At 37.0% G+C, this 21873-nt stretch overlaps 1 long non-coding RNA gene across 2 annotated transcripts in view; it reads left to right on the forward strand.

Annotated features, from left to right (window-relative positions):
- LOC124167539 overlaps positions 1 to 21873 on the forward strand; it is a 118301-nt gene that overhangs the window by 18090 nt on the left and 78338 nt on the right. The window lies entirely within an intron of this gene.

Consider the following 21873-nt stretch of genomic DNA (forward strand, 5'->3'; position numbering starts at 1 on the left):
GGGAAAAAGAGGAACGACATATCTTATCCTCCCAGAAAGCTTCCACCAAAACAAACAGTCTGACTTTTGCTCTCAAGAATGTTTAGTTTAATTCCAAAGTAAATTTTCTCTTTGAGCTACAGCGAATCACACAAATAACGCATTTTTGAAAGGAACATCTTGCTTAGACAGTCTCTGAATCATTCTATGAGGTATGTGAACGATAATATATTCTCGTACATTAATTTACATGATCAGGAAAGCGATGAAGGAGAGAAATACAAAGGATTGCTTCTACTTAATCCCTTCTTTCCCTTCGATATTGAAATAAATACATTTTATGCGTAGAAGCAGGGAATTTTTTCGACAGAAAAAGGTTGGGTAGATGACTATGGGCGTATATTTTCTGTTCTCAGGAAACGCAATGAGTGAAAAATGAAGTGAAGTGAAGTGTGTTTGATCTTAATCCTACTCCAAAGATACAAATTCAGACTCCAGTCACATAAACTCTTAACGATTTTTCTAAACTTTTTTTTCTAAATTCGTATCCCCTGAAAGAGAGGCCAAATTGCAGTCCCACGACAATAATTCCCTTTTTGTCACTCGAATATGAAATAATATATTTCATGTTTGAGTGACTGCCTGCGTGATACTATCGTATATCGCGATTTTTTTATACTATCGCATACCTGCTGGATCGCCTTATCAATTTAGAAACTCTGGCCTAAATAGTAGAATTTAACTAACTAAACTTAATTAAAATTAAACTAATTAAAATTAATGAAACTAAGGAAATAGTAGAATTTGATGCACCGTTAAAATGTCTGCGTAGTTAATTCTTCGAGGTTACATTACAAGATGATAAATTAATGGAAAGTATACTTTTAAAGGCGTTTGATTGACTTGTACCGTAAGAGAACCGAATATTTAAGGATAGGAATGAGATAAAGAACAACAGAAATATTTTTAATTACCGCATTTCTCGCAAATTTTATGCATATTCTATAACATGACCCCCAAACTCCCCGCTCCTTAATGGGGCATGCATTACTTCCAGACACTCGAAATTTCAGGCGAAACCAAGATGGAAATACCGAATGGTGCAGAGTGACGGAACTTTTGGACAACCCCTCCAAACAGCTTATTATCTGCGAGCCTCAATGAGTCAGGCAATCGATACCATTTTTATGAAAGCGAACTCCATGTGTCGCAACGCGGCGATCAGCTGGCACCATCTCTCAACACGCGCGTCAATGCAGTGCGTCAAATCTGTCTTCGATGCAAGTGGGTCTTTGGGCCAGAGACGGCATTCCGGCCCTCACTGCAAAGGCTCCATCCCCGGCTTTACTATGCGGTCTCACGAGGGGTGGGGGTTGTAGGAGCAGGAGGGGTAGGAAAGGGTAAGAGGTAGAGGTGGGTGTGGGAGAAGTAGGTGTATCCTCAGGGAGCCGCAACGGCTAACCAACTACACGGGAGGGCGGGTGGCATAAACTAGAGCTATGCCCCGAGAAGCTATCCCACCGGCCTATGCCATCCTGCCTTGCGTAGCCCCAGCGACTGCTGCCACTACGGGAATAGATCCTCCCCCTCCACCCTGACTAACTTCCAAACCCCCTTTCCTCCCTCCCTCCCTCCCTCACCCCCGAATTCTTCCCACCCTACCCTCCGCCTCCTCCCCGCCAATAACATGTGTAATACCCTACTCTCTTACCGAGGATGTCATAGATGAGGTGACCAAGATGACCATGTGCTGCTCATCGACAATCGCAATCACTCATAGCACCTTGAGCGAGCACCTTTTGCATCACAAAAGTACAATATAATTGAAATTTGAACATCAGCTGTTTTTTTCACCTTCTCCGATGCAATCAAGTGAGATTTTCAATTTAGACTAAATCAAATCCAGCTTTAGATTATGTAGAATGTTCAATCGTGTGACCTGTTCCATGTAAGTTTTCAATCAAACTACTCTTCATTGAATGAATAACTTTAATTGTCAATAGTGACTCGTAAGATAAGATGCAATGCGAAGGAAAACTTAAATCTTTTAAATTGTCATCCTACGCAATATTCCAATAAAAAATTCTGTTGAGAAGATTTCGGATCAACGTGAAAAATAATGTTCCTCCTTCAGACCTGTATTCGGATTACCTACAATTTTTTATCCAATTACCCATTCCCAATTTATTATATTTCTAAATATTGATAAAATTTAAACTAAATAAATAATTTAATAATACTGTTCCTTAGATTGCAAAAAAAGAAGCAAAGAAAGCAAAAATTAATAGTCCGTTCTAATTGGAATCATGAATCGATATTATATATTCATAAGTATCTCATAGTGTCCAGTTGAGTAAATAAATATAATTTATAAGTAATTATTTACATCTATCAGCGACGGTAGCTGGTGGAAAAGCGCAGTCATAAAATAAAGAGGGCTGCATCACTGGGCAATGAAGAATTAAAGGTTATAATTACTTGGAAGAATAGTATAGATTCATTTTCGTGAGTATTAAAAGGAAAAACTCGGTGAGAATTAATTATTCTCGAAGGCCGTATGAGAAACAATGCATTAAAAGCTATATATTTACAAAATTTATATTAAGTAGTGGCTTTTGACCGCAGTAAAGGATGCTGGGATGAAAGGAGGAACTATAGCTATTATGCGGAAGATGAAAAATGTAGCATTTCATGGGAGGGGAAGGAAAAGAAATTGGATTTTTAGATAGATTGAAAGGGAGTAGGCCTTATAGTGAATCGAAGAAAGGAGTGCTGGAAGGAAAGGGAGGCTCCCAGATCACTTCTTTAGTACTCCATGGAAACCTACCTTAATCGGTAGAATACTATAATAATGAGGATCGTAAAATGATTGGTAAGATGACATTGGTGGGCTATGTTAGCGATATCCAGATGGAATCAAGAGAGATGGTAGATGATTGAAATTACCCTAGTACAAAGTGTTTGTGTTTAAATGAAGAAATTGTACGAATTACTCGTACTTTCTTACGCATTTATTATTATTTTATATTACAATACATTTTTGGATAAATGAAGGTAGGCGTTTTGATGTCCTTTTTCTTAAACACCTTTCAATTCTCTAGTACCAAGCTGAAATTTCGAAAAGACTTAAAGAGTAGATAAATTTGATTCTACGGATCAATTAAAGCGACGACCTCCATTTTCCCTGAGCGTCTCATACCTACTCCAAATTGAACCACGAAAAATATATATTTACTAATTAATACTTCGAATTATCGACGGTAATGTGAAATATGTAAATTAATTACATACGCTCCCATTTGGGCAAGGGACAAACGAAAGAATAAACGGAAATTTCCTATCCCACAAATTAGAGGATTCAAATCATTAATGTGTGCTTTCCAAGGATGACATTTCCATTGATAAAATCATTTGGCATAGCTAATATTTTATCGCGAAATTCCCGAACATTACCAAGCCATTTTTCTTCAGCATGAAGCATGTAAGGTTTTCCGAACATGGCGTTAGCCTCGCAAGTTTATTTACTGTGACAGAAAACGGAAATAATGTTTGCTAAACCACGAACTCAGGGAACCACTATTACTTCGTCTTCATTCAACGGCGGGCGTCTGACAAAGTTTTCATTTTCAATTTACTTATTACATATTCGTGCGTAAGAGTGCAAAGTTTACTAGTTACATCGAGTCCTTGGCGTTAAACTTTTCGCCATTTAGAGTGACTACGTAAAATGTGACTTGTTACATCATCACATATTTATTGATAAACTTCCCCAAGGATGCAGCATTGAGTAAATAATGATGTGAAGGTCCTAATCACCCTCCCACATCCAAGTTTTATGCATCCAATTACTGAATTTTATGACTGTGATGATATTCCGCAGCTTAAGGCCGCTATACCACGACCACCGAGAGAGAAAGAAGCAAAATCTAGTTTTATCCTAATCTTGCGCATGTTTAAGAACATTACTTTTGTATTATATCATCGTTTAATTCAGCGATGCTGAAAAAGTATAAGCTCCGTTAAGGGCGTAAAAATCCTAAGACTTTAATGCTCTAACTACCACTAATGCGTAAACAATTATCTACTGAATATAAGGCTTATGATGATATTTTCGCGGTTTCGAATGCATTTGGAAGAAAGTTGTTTCTGTTTAAAGAAGATTATTCGGCAAAGGCGTTTGTCCATTCGAAGCAATTACGCTTCCCCGTGGTGGGAATATACTGTTAACATCATTTAAATGTAAGTACATATGTTGTTATATGAGGGAAATCGTAGCCGGAGAAATGTCTGTTTACGTATCGTTTGGTTTTCTTTCCCATTCCCCGCAAATCGGCGCTATCAACGGCAGTCTTCGCTACTCCCTCCGTCCGCCTATAACTAGTGACTTCACGATAGAGCCCTCAGGGCTTCCCTCTCGGTGGTCGTGGCTATACACGGTGAATGTTAACGTTGAATGATCACGTGATCATTCACAGGACCACGTTAACAAAAAATAACATGTTCTAATTCTCACTGAGTGATCATGGGCATGATGGACGCGAATTTTTCCGTTATACACGGCGAATGATTTCTTTCGCAAGATCTTTTAGCATGGTCATTCGCATGGTCATTCACCGTGTGTGTATAGCTGCCTATGCAGATCTTTCTATTTTTTTATCATCTGTCCCTCCCTTCCCTCCATCCATGACCTCGTATTTTCTCCCGAGTATTGGCGTAGCGTCTCGCCTCACCACGCCACTCGGTCCGTCGGCAGTGGTGTCGAGCAAGATCCCCAGGCCCAGGAAGCCGTTGCCACGGGGTGACACGAAAACAAAACAAGGGATACGCTTGATCCACCCATACGTCTCCCCAACCCAGAGGTGATAAAATGAAATTTTCGTCTAAATTACGTCTCCTTCATCGAGAACGAGGGAGGAGAAGAGAGATCGAAGAAAAACCCGTTTATTTCTGTGATTGATGGAAGGATTAACACGATTTGCCGCTTGATCGCAGCTGAAAACACTCTATACATCAGAGTAATATGTGTATTTAAATGGAGCCTATAGTGTGTTATTTTATTTTAATAATATTCAGAATATCGTTCGATCTGAAAAAATAGTTATTCCCACTATGCAAAAAACATTACTGAAATTTGGCTTCAGAAATAGAGTTTTTCGAGGAATTTTGGCGGAATAGGGGTCAACAAGGGATAAAAATATTTCCCGACAATAGTGGAGTGCAAAAAGTTGTTGGTTTCCAAGCTTATCCCGAAAGTCTTGGATTAAAGACTTTCTGGGAACGAAAAGTCTTTTAGTCTGGTTTAAAAGTCCTAATTATAACACTTGCAGGCGATACTACGAAACGGGAATATCTGTGAAAACATGGGACATTTCAAAATAATTCAAGACTTGAGATTATGTTTTCTTTTTTATCTTGACCTCATTTAATTAATGAATGGATAATTCCTGGAGCATAAGTCATAGATAACGTAAAAAAGTTGTTAGCCAACGTTCGATTTCTTTTTAAGCCTTCATCGGGGCTTCAATATGTTATAATATTCCTCTTGTATTCTTGCTTAAATTTTCCATTCTCGATGTAAAAAAAAAATGGGTTATGGTTTGATGTTGTTATACAGATACTTCCTCGGATTCTTCTCCTTGTACTTCTTTGTCTTGAGATTATTTTTTATGTGTAATATTATCTGTGTGATATAAGGGATATTTTTCCAAGTCGTGATTTCCTAATATTCCACTAAATAAATTTATTATTTCACTTTCTACCGTTATTATCCCGGCTTACTTTTTGCCTTAAAGCAATCATTGCCCATTTCCATTAGGCGAATACTAATGAGTATTGTATTGAATTATATGCCTATGACTCCATGACCGATTAATGAAAAACATATTCTTAAAAAGACTAACAAATAAATTCGTCCAGATTTTCCACACAACTAAAAAATATCAGAGATCAAACAGCAGAAAAAGTATTCACCTTGAATTTTTCCCTTCTTTTGCATGAGCTAGGTAGTGAAAATGGCGTTCGAATCAGCAAACATAGATAAATAAGAGTAAATTTATAGGCATCAATGATATATGGGACCGATAATTATAAGATGAGGATTACCGATGGAATAACGTGGCAAAATAAATATTATTATACATTTGTGCGTTATGTGGCTTGCTAATAAAGGAAAAGCATTAGAATTGCCTCCTGCTCCGGGGAGGTTATTTATCTTAAGCCTCCCTCTCCACTACAATTTTGGAACCCTTGAGCTATTAGGCCACCCTCAGTGGGATGCCTCAGCGTATGCACTTAATAACTCTCGCAATATTTACGTTTCTCCGTCACAGCAGCTTTGTGAGTTCTTGTAGCGCGAATTCTCATCGGTGTAATTTTAATTTATTTCTGAGCGACAATGCCCGTGTCCTTCACTGGCAAAGTTTCAATCCACGTGAGATATGATGTCGCTTGTTGGCAGCATGGTATGAAGGCAGAGGCCTCGGTCGTGATTAAGCCTCTGAGGAAAAATTAGAGATATTTACCATTTACCAGGGAACAAGGTTGAGCTGCGGTTTTTGCTCACTCAAGGGTGACTACCTATTTTTAAGTTTCCCTTTTCGCGAAATTTTAAGATCAGCACATAAAATAGAACTTCGGAATATCGCACCACTTACACTGGTAATTTAAGTTGCTGAGAATTTCAGCAATGGAGTGTCCGCAGTTTTATATTGGAACAGCTTGCCACTGTTCGGAGGTTCTAAAGCTATCCTAAAATTTGCTTAAGTGTAAAACACCGTTTACAATGACATTTTAAATATAATAATTTTTTAATGTTATTGTAAACGATATTTTAGACTTAAAAGGACATAAAACAAACACTTAACATGAAATATAAGTATTTTATATTTAAGTACTTAATAATCATAATCTTGATTTGAAAATTAATATGAATAAGAATTCGTTATTTCTTACATTCGTCACCCTGCTATCTATTTTCGATTATTATATATCTGTAAATATATACATAACTATAAATAGGCAAGGATATACGAAAATTGATTTAAAAATTAATCTAAAGCATGCCATCATGAGAATTTTTTAATGAATGGCAGCATTTTCATTATCACACCCCATTAATATCATCGTTATGCGAGTTAGTCGAGGGAAAGGAAAGTATTCTCCCTAACCTGTACGGAATGCATTCCCATGCCTTAGCCTATGACTTCGTTCGAAATGAGGCCTACCCTCACCCGTAATCACTAACTTTATTATTCTGAACCTCATTTTTCAGACTGCTCATGTAGAGTTTATATTTTTCCGTCATTAGTTATATAAAATACTCTTTTGCTCAATTATTTCGGCCTTCTCTAGTTATCTAGAGAAATACGCGAAAACCTCATTTTTCAGACTGTTCATGTAGAATTTATATTTTTCCGTCATTAGTTATTTGACAATATATTTGACAAACCCCTATTCACCAAAAATGATAGAATTAAGATCTCAATTAAATTGAATCATAAAATATGGATAAATTGATACGTATATAAATGAAAAATTTTAGAAGAATCAACCGCTGATTCAATATTCTCATAAAGATGCTGATTTTCTTCCTGAACTTGTATCATTCATTCTATAAATTTCAACCCAGTATCTTATGATTAGCATGAATTATAATCAACTTCGTTTAGAATAGTATAGAATTTTTTTAAACTCTTTTAAGAGCCATAATGGCTATTGTAATCGTGAATAAATGAGTGAAGCTTTTACGGCTACCAAAGGGAGAACTGATTTAGCTGAGATAGTTCCGCTTGAAATTCATAGGAGTGTGTCGCCCATTTATCCACAAAGGGCCATTGTCTGCACCTATCGCGCGTGAAAACACGACGTGGAACTAAGTTCGGGAGTAAAAGGAAGTCATTCATTTTTCGTTAATTAACGTTTAAGCATCTCGCGGGCAAAATAGTTCAGCGCAAAAAGTATTTGCGTAAAATATTAGATCCATAAATTACTGCACAATTCTTCTTAATTTATGAGTGAAGCATTATTTATAAAATCATCTTATAATGAATGAGAAATATGAACTAGCCCTCAGTTTGAATGCAAGGTTATGCGTCACTAGAGCAAGAAATCTTGAACACCACCTCGGATACTTGAGTTTCTCAACTGAAAAGTTCATTGCCCTAAGAATTTCACAAGGTCACTTCAAAATTATTTTAGGATTGGGTATTTCAGGGTCTGCCAGGGAACAAAAATATTTTGATGTAATTTTGCATTTACGTAGGATGGTGAAATTTTTGTGATAATCTTTAATTTATAATGCATTAAATATTCACTGCATCGGAGGACATTTGACTTTTTATTTTAATTGTTTGTACATAAAATAGGTACCCAAATTGAAAAGGCAAGAAATTTAACATACAAAAATTTATTTGAAAATTAAGTTTAAGTATTTCTTGATGAGAATAAAAAATATGAACTTTACGTTAAAGTATGTCATTATTACCAATGAACATGCCCACAGTTCTGTGCGTTTCTAATTAAGGTAAAATTAGCGATAGCGTAAATTGCGATAGGCAAATTTAGCCACAAAATAAATATTTAGTCGTGCGTTTACAAATTTCATTCCCATACTTACAAGCTCGTAGTCAGAAAAAAGAATCGTAGGGGGTTCACTTGGAGAATGGTTATATTTCAATGGGGTTTATTTGGAGGGGGTGCACTAAAAGGGGTTCGTAAACATTTCGCGGGACATTGAACCATTTGACCTTCCTCCGCTCGGCCTCGCAGACGGGATCTGTAAGGCCGATTTTAAAACGAGACCTTAAAGTGAAAGGAAAAGATAAAAAGTAATTGAATGCAAACAATCCCCTTCTTCTTCTTCTTCCTTCCAGGATTAGGCTACTTAGCCTGTTCCGGCTCCAAATCACCATCTTTTTATTGGTCTTCCAACACTTCTCTTGCCGATTGGTTGATATTCCATTGCTTGTTTTGGAATTCTTTCACTTGGTATTCGAAGTATAGGTGTGTTCCTTCCATCTGTGCTTGTATTCTTGTAATTTATCAGTAACTGCCTGGACACCCAGTTCATCTCTTATTTGCGTATTTCTTAATTTATCCAATCTTGTGCAGCCTTTCACTGATCTTAAAAATTTCATTTCCGACGATTCTATCTACCTTTTTTTTGGTACATAACATTCTGATCCGTAGAGTACAGTTCTTTAACTCATAAGCTTCACAGAGAGCCTCGGGTGTAGACAATCCATTGAGGTATATTACCTTGGAATTGCCAATCGATGGAATATTATGAGAGGGTGCAAAAGACGAAGGTATAAAAAATGTTAGATTTTCAAACAGTTTCCCAACCCGTATAATCCCACTTCACATAATGAGTGGAGGCTTTTGAAAAAGACTGATCTTGAGGACAGTATCGAGAAGTGTCCAGCAGCGGTAGGTTTTTATGATAAGGGTCCTTTTGAAGCTCTATTAGCACGGTAATGTGCATCTAAAGTTCCGTTAAATTTTTGGTCCCTTGGCCCATTTACTTATCACGTGACGCAATCCTATAAATTTGATAAAACTCACGCGATAGCTCCTTACTCAGCGTATTCAACCCCAAGAAAATAAGGCTGCATTGCTAACAGCATTTTTGCCTATGCAACTCATCCGCATGTAGAAGATAATGTAAGCTGAATTCAAATGGCAGTGTGATATCGTCACCATCAAAACATTTTTGTCCTAGAGTGATACAAATGCTCTACTTTCTCATTGTCACTGTCAATAATCAGACCATTTCATGAATTTTGATTGGGTGACACTGATACTGCTTGAATCCCCTACATCACCCTAAACCTATAAATATCTTCCAACAAAGTTTTGCTCAATAGTCTCCTCAGCAAATTAATTTTGGGATTGCCTATGATACGAGTACTCGTGGCTCGTGGTTTAACGCTTCCTGACTACATTTAATACTTATAGAACTTGTTTTTTCCTTTTTTACGGGCTCCAAGCACTGTCACTGGGCGACAAAAACGTGGCACTAGGCGACATTAGTGTCGCCTACATAGTATGTTATCACATGTACTTAAAATCATTTCTTGTACTACCCCTTAGCCTTGAGTGTTCAAATTGTGCAGGGATTGCGAGTGAGATGGATTCTATTTTCCTCGACTTTGCAATTTCACTTGAGTGAATTCAGTATTAATTATCTCAAAGACTTATTTAAAGAAAATCATATGCTAATCTAAGTAAATAAGTAATCCTTTAATTTTATTTTGAATCAGAAAACGTCAGTCACGTTACGTAAGCATCTGAAAACTACCGCAGCATAAAGACATGCTGATTAAATATTATTCAAGATCAAAGTTTTGGCGGTCTGCGCTGGAGAAGATTCAATTTGATTCATCTCACGTAAGTATCTCGTTCCGCAATACGATACAATCAAAGTCGTTTGCACTTAATTCCGCCATCATTCATGATGGTTCCTAATTACTGACTCAGCGGCGACCTCCCCGACAATAACTAGAGAATATTCACACGCTGGATGACACGCAAGTGGCGCCATCTAACGTCGTTGACGGCGCTCCAGAGTCTTGAAAAGCGCGCGCCACCACTCTTTCCCTTTGCTAAACTCTTTCCCTTCCTCCCCCCACCCCTCTCCCATCTTCCTCCCCGACTCCCCCTCCTCCTACCTCACCCTCCCCACGTGCTCTCACCCGCACGCGCGAATCCCCCCCCTTCCACCGCCTCCCCCCTTTTGTTCTATTCTGATTGTGGCGGATGCCTCTCCACCGTAATAGCCCGGGAAAGGTATTCGAGGCCAAAGCCTTTGATGTTCGGGCGAGAATAAAGAAAGCACGGCCAGGGAAGTTTGATCAACTTGTAATTTCTTTCATGAGGGCATTCCACCCTGCGGATTTCCCACTCACACTCAGCTTTGACCGTCGCTAAGTGATTGCAGTATTGCACAAAATAATTATTATACTAATTATCATTAAGTGGTATTAGAAAATTCCACGAAATTTTAATAATATATTCACGGAATTTCCACTTCATGACACGGAATTTTAACCTTTGCTCATTTCGTAGGCCCAGAAATAGGGAACAGATAGTCAGCGGTTTCAATAAAACCTGCGAATGTGAGTTTTGGTTAAAATTTTTAAAAATCGTTGTTATTCAAAATTTTTATCCCACTGATCCTTCCACAGAGGGTGCCTATGAAATTGATGGAAAGTAATTATAAATAACGACTTGAATTTTGGAACCACAGGGCTACACATATTGAAGACTATTGTCGCGGTCAGGGGCGGAACCAGCAGGGCTATTCCAATAATCACATGGCCGGGCCATAAGTCGAAATCGGCCATAACTACGGCCTCGAGACGTACGTATGGCTTCGAGCGATTCTAAACTGAGCGAAAGGCCATAAGTCGGGCGGTAGCTATGGCCTAGAGGCCGTAATATTATGACCTGCCTAGGAGGCGGTCATAACACAGGCCATACGAAATAACATTGTTCGCCTAAGAAGTTATAAAATAAATTTACGAGTACTCATCGATTATATAGCAGTTGTTTCAAGAAATTTATGAATATTGCGGGGGAGCACATACGTATTCATCGGGAATTGGCTCGAAATATTAAAGGAAGACCTCGATTTCGTAACGAGGATAATGGATACAATACTTACGTGTATGAAATCCGTTTGAATACGATGATGACGTTTTCATTAAATATTTCCGCGCGTCAAAAGAAGTCGTTACTGACTTTTTAAGTAAATATAGTGGATGAACTTAAAGTTCACTTGTAGTTAAAAAGTTAGAAATACCTTTTTAAATGGATGCTCTGTTGAAGTGAACGGAGGAATGGGCTTTTATTTGCTTTCTGTGTGCCACATTTTCTAGCAGATTTCTTACTTATTTGTTTCTTAAAGCTGAAGGTAGCTTGAAATATCAGCTGTTAATTGATTTATATTTTAAGATTCTCGTAGCATTACGGCTCAAGAGGAAGGGTATCAATGAAACACAGGGCGACATTTTTTTTGCCAGTAATATGGCAATCTTCAGTACCTAATTCGCTGTGTAAAGGACAAATGTCGTCCACAAATCAAGGAAAGAATACTCTCATATTAATTTTATACTTCTACCTAAACATAAGCGTCTGATCATAAAATTAATGAAACTTAGTTTCAATTTCATTTTTAGATTTCGTTCACAGGCTGGCTTTCTACGGCTTTTGGGGGCAAATTATCGCAGCCATGAGACAATAGTTACACCATTGGAAGGACAGGAAGAGGGTTAGAATTAAAATAGGATTTCATGTTCTAAATCTATCCATTACATGTACTGTATGTTCATGACATGCACAATTCACGTATATTTTAATCTTATAATACTGTACGGTACAAATTTCTTCTGCTACATCTCGCCCGTGATTTGCGTTCTTCACTTTTTTAAGATCTCCAGCGCCTGCCGCTAGATCAGTGTTTAAAGAAAATCCAAATTTATCCTTTAATAAGAGTCTATTTAGGTTAAGGAACATAGAATTATTTTTTTATTCACGTAAAAACTGACTCCCTTCTCAAAAAATCACTGATGTTAAAGAAAAGTGAACTCAACTTATAGTACCAACTACAATTCTCATACCCGCCTACAGAAAGGGCGTTAAAACTTTTGGCCGGGCCATACAATATGGCTCCTCTAAAGTGGAATCGGTATAGGCCGTAATTTCGGGCCAGGCCATACGAAACTTACGGCCGGCCACGTATATACGGGGCCACGGATAAACGGGGCCATATACGTATGGCCCCGTTTATCGGAATAGCCCTGCAGAAGGGCACATGTTATTTAAGTACAAAATAAGAGGTGGTTCGGCGGTACTTTGTAATGTAATCAAGAAAAATTATGAAACTGATAGTTGATTTCAACGGGATTTAATCAGGTTTAAAAGTAAGATAGAAATTCATTCTACATACTCGTCGCCATGCTGAGAAATTCGATAGATGCACCAAAAGATTCTACAGTAGTAGGAGATAATCAAAATATCACTGCGACGGTTCGAGTGTTAAGACATAAAAGATATGCAGAAATAACTGAACTAGGTACTGATCCGTGCCATTGAAATATGAGCAGCCGAATAGCTATTAATTAAAAATATGAAACCTTTATGACAGATGAAAGAACTTACAAATTGAGACATACCTGGTCATATTTTGCTATTTTATAATCATCTTCTTGAAAAATAGTGCAAGAATTTTAAACTACGTTAACGTTTTAAACACACCCTGTAAAGATGTTTCATATATATTTTCTATAAACGAGGATCGAAAAGTGCTCTAAAATATTCACATAAACCTACTTACTAACCCGAAGCCCGTCCCATTAGGCGAGTGAGGGGTTAGCCGTTAAAAAAATGATGAGAAAAAGCGGAGGAAGCGGATGAGGAAAGATGGAAGCAAAAACGAATTCCGATTCCTATCTGTTAGGCAAAATATCTCTCCAAATTTATCGTTTCTGTCGGACCTAGATATACAGTGAGGTCCTTAGATGATGTTCTCCAGGTTACTTTGAAAGTTATCTGTTCTTTGTAGCTCAAGTAATCTAAGTCTAGCAGGTAGCCTTCAATGATCTAGAGACTATGAGTCTAATTGGTGTATAAGGTTCCTCGTAATTAGTTATTGTCGAATCGCGCAGCTTTTCTTATTATTTTACTGAGTTCACGGATTAGATCTTTCTGAACTGTGAAGATAATATGGTCAAAAATTTATAAAAAGTTGGATATTGATATTTTTTCCCTCAATGATTATGCCAAAAGTAGGTAATTCGTGCAGAATAGTGACAATTATCAAGATTTCGGATCAGAATAAGGCTCACGAATGTGATATGGCAGCGTATCCTAAGTAGGACGTATGCAACGCTAGAGAGAGATACAAAATGAGTTTGGAGAAGATGAGGCTGATGTTATAAAATATTTAACCTTCTCATGATTAGCCGCGATGTCCAATAAAATAATTAAGACCTTTAGAAGATCATAGCTTTCTATTGCAACAGTTATCCAAATACATGGATAAAAATATAACAATAAAAAAGGAAAAATAGGTAAAGACCTTAAGGTGTTCATAAAGCCAAAATTAGCTTAACACTTTGTAAAAACTCTATTTAATACCGCTGAGAAAATCTTTATATCAGTCTCATCTGACCAGTATAGGTCCAAGGATTAACCACTCAGTACGCATTGATGAATTATGTTGTATCCATTTTATGAATACCTAGCAAAGGGCCCGTTAATTGTCAACTGGGTCGAAATGACCAAATCATGCTTTACTTTGAACCAAAAACCAATGTATCGTAGGTATACAGCTTAAGATATACAAAAATTAATATTTTATCCAACCCAAATTTGACCCCGTTCAAACCCTCATTTAAGTATGTATGTAGGACCTAATGTAGATTATCAATTTATATTCTCAGATAGTGTTAGAGGTTCTAATAGTTAAACAACTTTTTTGAAAAGAGCAGAAAAATGGTTGGTTAATTTAGAAAATCCAGATGTATTTTTTGTTAACAGCGCGATTGATACTCAATATATATATTGTATGCATAACAAATTTTGAGATTTGATATAAAACAACAAATTGTTATCTTTTCATGCATTTATTTGTGTTTCATATCTGGTCTCAGTCAACTTATTTTTTCAATTCGTATTGCAATTTGTCCCGATGTATCGCAATACGGGTAATGTATAAAAGCGATTCCTAATTTATCCTTGTTTCTTTGAAATGTAAAATATAATTATGATGTTGATTCCACCGATAAAAAATAAATTCATTGAATTTAAATGTATTGGGAGATTAAGATATAAAAAAAATTAGAAAAAAATAAGATGTGAGGGAATAAATATTTATTACTTAGTCTTAAATTATACTCAGTTTCTCACTGCCAGCGACTCTTTACCATCATTTGAATTTCGTTTTTTTATGACACTATTTTTCATATAATAATAGTCACATCATCCGCATCTAAGTGAGAAATTAGTATCCGCTGAACACTATGTAGAATCAAAGAAGCGCTTACTTGCTAAGTAAACTGATTTTTATACCTAAAAAATCACTATATTTAAATATATTTTTCCATTGATTAATTTTAAACTGTTTAAAAAAATCCCCTTGTCACTTGACTTGTAAACAAAAATTCGAGGAATATTCAACTGAAAATCCATGTTTTCTACAATAGCGTAACCAGTGGAAGCGATTTCGGATTAACTCCCACAGGGCCGAAATCGGATTATAAATTAGGATATAAAAAATGAAGACTCGACATTCAAAATATTAGTATACGTATGAATGAATTTTTCAAAACATTTTGATGCCACTTATATTTATTATATTTTTTCAATTGCAAGTTTTCGGAGCATTACTGAGATCATCATCATTATTTTTCTTACGTACCTACCTGCATCTCAGAGTCATTTTATGGCTACCATCACCTTTATCAAGATAAATTTCATCTAATAAGATCTTCTCTTAAAAATCTGGCCGTGAAAATAGCAATGCAAGTAAAATTATGGACTTTTTTTCAGCCGCCTGAGAGGCGTTTTGGCCTCACTCCGAAAGTTTTGAGAAAGCAGATTTAAAATACGCCCTCTCGCGCACATACCGCAATCTCATCTCTGCGATGCAGTATTCATTTCAAGGACCCGGCGAGAGAGTTTCTTTTTCTTGGTATTCCGGATTGACGCAATTAGCATATTTTTGGGCCAGTGAATAATCTGAATATATGCGTGGCGATGTATCCACCTCAGTCTCATTCAGCCTCTTTTTTAATTTGCTCCTTATAAACCATAATAAGGAAAGTCTTAAGGTTTATACTCAGTAATTAGTAGCCTGGTGTTTAATTAACGTATGAACTGTTTCTAAATCAATACAAACGTCCTTTGAAGTTGTATGGTTAATCTTTTAAAATAAACAGATAAAAAAAGGAAGTGAATTGTTTCGCTCTCCTAGAATGTTGCATTTCTTGAATGGTATCGATTCCCGCATCATTTTTTATTCTCGGTGGCTAATGGGGAACAAGAAAGGTTTATTCCGAAAATTAAATAAAGGCAAAACATTCTTTATGAAAAATATATTCAGTAGTTTTGTTGAGATATTCGTAAGAACATAAATTACCTCACAATTTGAACTTCCATCACCATCCAGTATCTGTCCCCATTCATCACCCTCGTCACATGTTGACACCCGTTTCGAAATTCCACAAACATCCAATATCTGTCACCCGCAAGCTTAATTTGATTCATTAGCGGTATGCATGAAACCTTTTTTTATACAGTAAGAGTTTTCCGAAAAAACTGAAATCTGGAAAATTTTCTCATGTTTGGACCACAGTATTTATCCTAGTTCACAGGGAATCAAAGATTTGAAGGATGGAAAAATTGTGGATTTTCTCTTTAATCAAGTTTCTTTTTTAACTTCTATCCAAAGAAATTTGAAGAAATATTTTCATCTACCCTTAACCTCAGCTGCTACAATGAAGTTCGCTTTTAGCAATCATTTACCGTTAACAGGACGCATCAATCCCGCTCGTCCGTTATGTTTGTACGCAGAGTTGTCCCTTCTCGAAATTCTTCTGTCTCAAAGTTAATAATTTTTACTCATTATTTTCTCAGATGCAAAAAATTTTTACATATTTGTATGAGATGGAGTCAAATGTTTACAGAGAGTTAATTGATGTTCCCTATATATTTCAAGATAATAAATTTATTTTTAACGATTAACTTGACGCAAAAATCAACAAAATATGAAAAAGATACTTATTGTTAGATTGAATTATACTACTATAGAATAAATGATAATTATCAACCAAAGCTGTTTCTTCAAATCATATTTGTCTGTAACACAGAATTGATTTCATAAGTTGTCAATATAAGCCACCAGTCAAGCAATTACCAATCTTTTGATATTATAAGAGGCATTCTGATCAAATGCTTCCATCTTTCAGAAACTAAAAGTAATTACGTGATGAATTGCAGCTATATTGTGTCGTAAACGATAGCCTTCAGTTAAACAAAAATTTATTGAGAAAAATTTCTCATATAACTTGTTGAGGGCTCGACTCTCCGTGGCTTGTTTTCAAGTTGGGTGTTTATTTCATTTTGTATAACTAGAAGAACTGATGTATTACTGATTGAAAATTGGCCATTTATTTAAATGTTAAGCAAGATGACAGACTGACAATATGTATTTAATCCTTTCAGGAGATCATCTTGTGTTTTTAATAACAATTGAGAATAGAATTATTAAATAACTCAACTTTCACGTACTTCGTTTTCAATCCGATAATAGTTGGTGCACTGTGAACTAAATTAAATTTTAAGCGGAAGTTCATCATTTCTATATTTGGAGTCTTAATTGGCAAAGGTTTTATCTGCATTTGATAAGTTAAATAAGACTTTTCTTTACATTAATATACTCGTCTTTTTCTTCAATTCATACTTTATATATAATCTTTGTACTTGAGATTACCCCTTCCCTTTTTACTTTCATTTTTTGGACACACACACCGTGTACCTTGCTATTTAGTTTTGTACCAAGCGTGTTGACATACGTTAAAAGCAATGCGGTAGTTCGCATTCAAGCTCATCTGATGCCGTCTTAGTTCATTTTTGACGTTTTTAGGACTAATATTTTTAAAGTACGCGCTTTATTTTAAACGTAGATTAGATAGAAAACTCATCATGAGCCAATAAATTTATTAAGCTGATATAAGCTGAAACTTAATATGCACTCAAAGTTTTGATTACACACGCCTTTGATTTTCATGAAACTAATCAATCACTTATGTATTACGATGATGTAAGCCACTCTGAGCCAATACTTCTATCTTAATGAAAAAATAGTAAATGCAGACTGCATTATTTTATAAACACGTACAAACTACTTAGACTGTAAGTTAGGTACACTTCATGACATCATCTTATAACGAAGAAAATATCCGGAAAGATGAAATTCAGCAGTTTATCAGGTCTCCGTAATGCCTCTCGTGTTCTTTATGCACGCGATATTTTTTTGTTTTTAAAATAGTTCAGAATACGAATATATTTTGCTACCCCTTAGGTAAAATATTTAGTTTGCTACAAAAATATAGTGAAGATGATGGAAGCGGTAAGGCGGAAATAAAACTCTTCCAACCATTTTTATTTCTCATAAAATGTGTTTCATTCCTTGCGAGGCACCAGAAGAAAATTAGCTTTAAAATAACATTGATGGTTTGAGGTGTGACTTAATGATTGCTTCATTTTGAATAAAAATGTACTTAGTATAAAAAAGTAATTAATAATGCTTAATTTAAAATGAAGCAATTTCACCAAGTCACGCCTCAATCCATCAATTTAATAAGGTGTGCTAGTACCGCAAAAAAGGCAATCCTATACAGGAAATTATCCATCAAGTACTGAGTAGCAGGTTTAAACATCTATCTCAATGCGTAGTTTTTATCACGCAAAGTTTTTTATTTAAAAGACTTTAAAATAATTTGATCTTTCGGTGTTTTAAATAATACCCATGAGTAGAATTGGATTGGGAAACATATATTTTGTTTTTACTCACATAGGCTTAGGCGGTTCCCGAAAAAACCTCTGGCTTTATTAAAAAGATATTCTTATTATAACTATACTTCGAAGTTTTTTCATTAAAAATATATAACTGGATGAAAATTATTTTTTATAGGATCTACCATATTAATTTAAATGAATCTACCTTTTTTTTCCATTTTGCTTCAATCTATAATCCCCCACCTTGACCTCTTACAATCTCTGCATTGCAAACTCCTTGAAACCGCTCCCCTGAATGTGAATGAATCATACTCCATTTGGGTGAATTTTTCCGGAATCATCTAATAAATTTGTTATTTTGCGGACTCATGCAATAAAGTTAGGGCGTAAAGTGCAATTGTTTCCCGCACCGTTGCCATTCATCGCCTCAAAATCCCCTTCACGAAACTAACGAAATGATTTGATAAAAACAATAAATTTCCTCAAATTCACGAAGAAAGCGAATTGAGCACAAACTTTTTTGGGGCAATCTTTGGATATTAGTACTGGACCTTTTGCTACTAAATGTCCAAGTAAATCCAATTTTGACCAACTAAATTAATGTTTTCATTTTGCTCTATGCCCATAGACTCAATTAATTTACCTGCGTGGATAACCTTGATGCTTTTGCATATTTTTGAATAGTTTTGTTTTTGGTTGATTTTAACTAAAATATTGTTTAATGTGAGAGAATTTTTTATAAATCACATGAAACCACACGCTGATATATTTCTTTTACGGGTCTAACTCAATTTACCAGAAAAAGTCATTGAAAAGCATCATAATAAATTGAAAGTGAAATTTTTCCATTATTCGGAAAAAAATTCGGACCCCAATCGTGCGAAAGATCCACAGAGAAAAAATCATTCGCCTTGACCGGGATTCGAACCCGGATCCCCCGATTTCCGGTCGAGTGCTTTGGCCAGTTAAGCTATCGAGGCGTCATTCTTCCCTGTGGATATTTTCGGACACTACCGGAATCGGGGAATCCGGGTTCGAATCCCGGTCAAGGCGAATGATTTTTTCTCTGTGGATCTTTCGCACGAATGTGCATTGCGGGTGGCTCCCGTGAAGGTTATCACCGCGGCTAGTCCCGGTATACTTTAAACAAATCTGACCTCAACTTATGTGTTAGAGCCTATTGACACTTACTGGCATGTGTGGACTGCTTTTCGTCTACAGCTCCACATTTTTTAAACTCTTCCCTTTTTTTGCTTAGATAGAGAGATGTTCTCGTCCGGAACTTTTTTGCGCGCAAAACCTTGAATCTTTCGACCCTTCTGCCGAGAATGCGTATTTATACCGCATCATTCCACGAATTCGAATAAAACTCGGCGACACATGTATCAGCGTCGGAGAGGAGGGTGGCGTGAGGACCCTCGGTCGGAACTAATTTTGGCGAGAATGGATCGCAAACATCGCCCCCTCGACCGTCTCCCTCCCTCGAGTTATTTTGATAATTCTGCCACTTTCCTCTCATTTCTCTTGCTTTTAAACGTGTGTACCCTTAGTTTATCCACACAAATCGTTCAACAACATGCCCCCCTCGCAAAACTTATACCTAATATGGAAGAGAGGAAGTTTCTTCGTTGGTTTCACATGGTTCTAGCAACAACGACATTGGTATCGAGAAAAATATTTCGAGTTCTTGCTATTTTTAATTTATCACATGCGTATTTGATTAATTATTTTACTAATCACTGTTATCATTATATAAATAGCTTTTTTCCTCCAAAATGCGGCGTTAAAGTAATTTTTTCGCTCAGATCATATTTCTAGTTGGAGTTTTACCTGCTAACGTTACGACCGACCAATGCAACGTGACGGCCATTATTTGGAAGCTGAGTGGTGATGTTATAATAATGAATTGAAGTTTCATTGAGAAAATATTCTGGATTCCAATTTTGGTGTAAGATAGGACCTTAATTTTCTCCCTAAGGCCTAAAGGAACCGTGATTTTGTTTTGTAATTGTACACATTCAAATCATTTACCTGCCCCCAAATTTCGAGCACCGATCCGTCGCTATTGAATGGCGACAGAACGATCCAATGTCGAATGATTCAGCTCTAGCGTAGGTGCTCACCGGGGGTTTCCCAAATGGAACACTTCCACTGGGAGCTAAAATGAGTTTCCGACCAAAATCTCAATCAATTGGAGCCTGATTGAGGAAACAATCGAGGTACTTTAAAAAAAATAATGTGATGACTATGTAATTATTTGATACTACTTTTAATAATTCTGTATTTTCATTTGTATACCTGTATTTGATACATATAAATGAGATCCTTTATCACAGCTAATTTTCGACTGGGCAACTTGTTTTCGCGGACTCTCTGAGTTATCATTTCATTACGTTTAGCCTATGTGAGACACCTTAGGCTTGTAACTATGGTGCACTGATAGTCCCAAACCCAATTCATAAACATTTTCTAACAAACATTTTGTTCGTCGTCTTTAAAAAGGGTATTCAGTGTAGGGTAGCTGTAGGGTAGCTGTGTTCTTTCAAATGTCGAAGTCTTTTCCTGGAAAACATTGCTGGATTCATATTTATTTCAATGGTAAATTCATTCATTTTGGTGTTCAATTATCTCTTCATCATCTTTTCGAAAGTTTCTCAAAAGTCTCGCCCTCCAAGGATGCGCGTTTTCATCCCACCTCCGCGTTTTACTTACCTCTCCTCCGTCTTGTGACGTGCGAATACTCCACCCCCTCCTTCCGCTGCAATATCTTACCTGAGCCACCGTCAGGTGACATATTAGTGCAAGGGCCTTGGGTGGCGCTGGTGGGGCGACGGATCTTTTCGGAAGCACCTCGTCCGCCGCTGGGGAGTTGGATGACGACAGTAATAACGTGAGTCTCGGTGATGGAGATGGGCGGGGGAGGAAGTTAAGAGGGGAAAGACGGCAGGAAACTTATGGAGGCGGTGGAAACTTCGCGTGGGGGGCGGGGGGGATTTATTTCGGGCTCACAGCCCTCCTCTCCTACTCCCTTGAAGTCTTCACTCGCCCTCTCTCTCTCTCCGCTGGGTCCACACAGAAGCTGGCAAAGCCGTCGGTGGGGTAGGATCGCGAGCGCAAGACTACATTTCCCTGGGTATTCGCCAGGTCAGGCCCCTCTCCCTCCTTGCCTGGACCGTCTGAGGGGGACCCTTCTCCTCTCGCCCATAGGCGGCACCACCGTCCACACCGCACTCAATCCACACCAGTGTATCCTGCATTCCCCTTCACCTTCCGCGCCATCATCTTAATTATCCTCGGACACTTTTTTTTGCTCGTTATCTCCTCCCTACTGTCCATTTACCCCAGTGTGTGTTTTCCCTAGCCTCGACCATGCCT

The sequence above is a fragment of the Ischnura elegans genome, chromosome 1 (assembly GCF_921293095.1).
Source record: "Ischnura elegans chromosome 1, ioIscEleg1.1, whole genome shotgun sequence".
NCBI classification, from domain to species: domain Eukaryota; kingdom Metazoa; phylum Arthropoda; class Insecta; order Odonata; family Coenagrionidae; genus Ischnura; species Ischnura elegans.